Source organism: Centruroides sculpturatus, unplaced genomic scaffold, assembly GCF_000671375.1.
Source record: "Centruroides sculpturatus isolate CEXI.00-Female unplaced genomic scaffold, Cexi_2.0 scaffold213, whole genome shotgun sequence".
Classification (NCBI taxonomy): Eukaryota; Metazoa; Arthropoda; class Arachnida; order Scorpiones; family Buthidae; genus Centruroides; species Centruroides sculpturatus.
In genome coordinates, this window is record NW_019384355.1 from 664,303 (window position 1) to 667,074 (window position 2,772).

Sequence of the window (2,772 nt, forward strand, 5' to 3'; positions counted from 1 at the left end):
TCTCCGTTCTTAAGGAACATCTACCTGATTAATGAGCCTGCCGAACGAACTATCTTGCCGATATAGTATCCCGTCCTCTACAACTAGCCCATCTTCCTTATCCTCAACGGCCTCCCACAATCGAGAAAGTGACTCGTCCCGGACTTGAGCGTCTCGTAATTCTGTTTCTTTCTCATTTTCGCCGCTATTCTACTACACCCCGCCTCTGAGAGAGGTTCCGGTTCCTTTTCCTGATGGTTTCCGTTACCATCCACCCTCAAGCTCCTTACCTGCCTTCCTCCCTTTTCCTGGAGTTTCTCTTTTCGGTCTAATAACATCCGGTAATCCTCCTCCGATAACAAGGCATCTGTGGTCTGGTCTAACTCGTCCGTTAAGGCGCAAGTCACCAGTTCCGACCTTCGCGACCCTGCGAAGTCTTCCTCCCACAGCCCTATCGGGATCGTTACCGAATCAAACCGGTGTCCGAAGGATCCAACCTGTTGGATTTCCTCCTTCGTTTCCGCCACCAATGATTCCCTTATGACCGAACTCTCATCCCCAGAATCGACCATAGCCGAGAGACTATTTCTGTTGCCTACCGGCTTGATTCTTTTCGGCGCCTCCTTGACCTTTGGTTGGTCACACGCTGTTACCTTCGCTACCAAAAGTTCGTCTGTTTGGGATGTCTTGTTCGTAGTTACTAGCCGTGCCTGTTTGGACTCATTGGATGCCTTCCGCTTAGGACAAGCTCTCCTCCAGTGCCCAGCCCTTCCACAGGCATTACAATTAACCTTGGGGGTCCGTTTGACAAAACTCTGTGCCGGGGGAATGGGTTTCCTCATCATTCCTCACTGAGAGTCCCGACGCTCTCCAACCTCCTCGCTATTACCGGCCAACCTACTACCTGACACCTCTCCAAACTTCTCTGTGACCTTAGCTACTTCTGCAGGCTTGCTCCATCCCAGGTGCCCCGAGTTTTCTAATTTCCCCTTGACAACCTGACCTGCCGAGCTCCGTGCCTCAAAGAGCCGCTTTTCTTGCTCTAATAAGCGTTTTGCTTCCCTTAACTCGAGCTTTCCTCTCCTTGGATTCCGCGAGCCTCCTTTTGGCCTCAGACTCAATTTCCGCGAGTTTAACCCGTAGTCTAAGCGCTTCAATGTCCTCCCAAGATTCGTCTCCTGGCACTTCTGCCTTTCGTCCCTTGATCGGCCCATCATCTTCCCAATCTCTCATTTTCAACCCACGCGATTTCGTGCGTTTAGGCATCTCTGCGCTAGCGAGTAAAATAAAGATTTACCTGGGTCAATGATTGCTGGTGTTGTTCTGTCCTTATGTCCGTCGCACATCAGCCTTTCCGATCCGTGGTAATCCAAAATAATCCTGTCGAGACTGCGCATGTAAAGTTCAAATATCACCACATACACCATTTAAAATTCAAACTTATATATATACTAGCAGGTGGGCCCGGCATTGCTCGGGCAAAAGTAACGATAACTAAGATAAAGATTATTACGTTACAGTCAACCTTACCCGTTTTCACAGAATGCAAGAATAGGGGCCCCTTAGAGAATTTTTAGATGGGTCTAAAAATATGTTCGATTTCCCGCAAAAACTGCATCTGCGTATCGCACGTCGCTTTCTCTTAACAATTCCATTGTTACGTAAGATTTCCATTGTTGACACTTCCATTGTTACTTAGCACTTCCATTGTTACCTAACACCGCCATTGTTACTTAACACTTCCATTGTTGATGGAAGTGTTAAGCCTTAATCCTGTCTTTCTCCCCCCGGGAGGAATTTCGAAAAATCCCTTCTTAGTGTGCGTTTTCATGACAAACCCTAACTGTGTACCAAATTTCAGCTTCCAACTCCTAACCGTTTGGGCTCTGCACTTATTATTATTATCAACCCGTCTCAATTATATTATAGATTGAAATAAACGTATGTACAGTTACAAAGGTTCACAAAACAAACATTTACAAAACTTCAGATGTTAACAAAGTTCAACACATTTATCCACTACAACAGGTCCGTCGAAAAGACACCTTGCAACGAACTAACTCTAGTCCTTTACAGTCCAACGAGACGAGACAAGCTTTGGGACCAGCTTAGGCAAACTAAAACCAAATGTGAGTCCACTTTCCGAGTCCACAGTGAACTGAACTTCCCGCCACAATTCAATTTTTTTTATAGGATTGAAGCAGAATTAGATTCCACCAATCAGAACTTAGCAGCTCTACAAGACGTCCACCGATAGCGTGATGTCGCTCAACCAATGAGCGGTCGAGTCTTCAAAAGTGGTCTGATCGCTGTTTCTATGGCGACAACAGTCGTTAGTCGAACGATTGGAAAAGCGCGGGAAAACCGTGTGCCAGACGATTTTTATCCCGACATAGGTAATCTGCAAATTACCTACTAGGCACTCGGTAAAGTGAAAATAAGATTTTTGCTGGAACAGCAACGTTTCTGTACGCTTAAATTAACATAATGTTATTTATTTAATTTTCAATATCTAAGGCTGTGTACACATTAGGCGTTGGACGAGCGTTTAGCGGAGCGTGCGCACTGGCTCGGTTTGAAAATGGATGTGGAAGTGATTGCTTGTGTGTGGCTCCTCTATTGTCGCTATAAAAGACGACGGCAGAGGCAAAGAGAATTTTGGGTGCACCCAATATTACGAGATAGACTGACGCATGAAATGTTTGCGACGTTGTATCCAAAACTAAGACAAAATAAATTCAAGTTTTTTAATTCTTTTAAAATATCTATAAAATCCTTTGACGATGGTTGGTC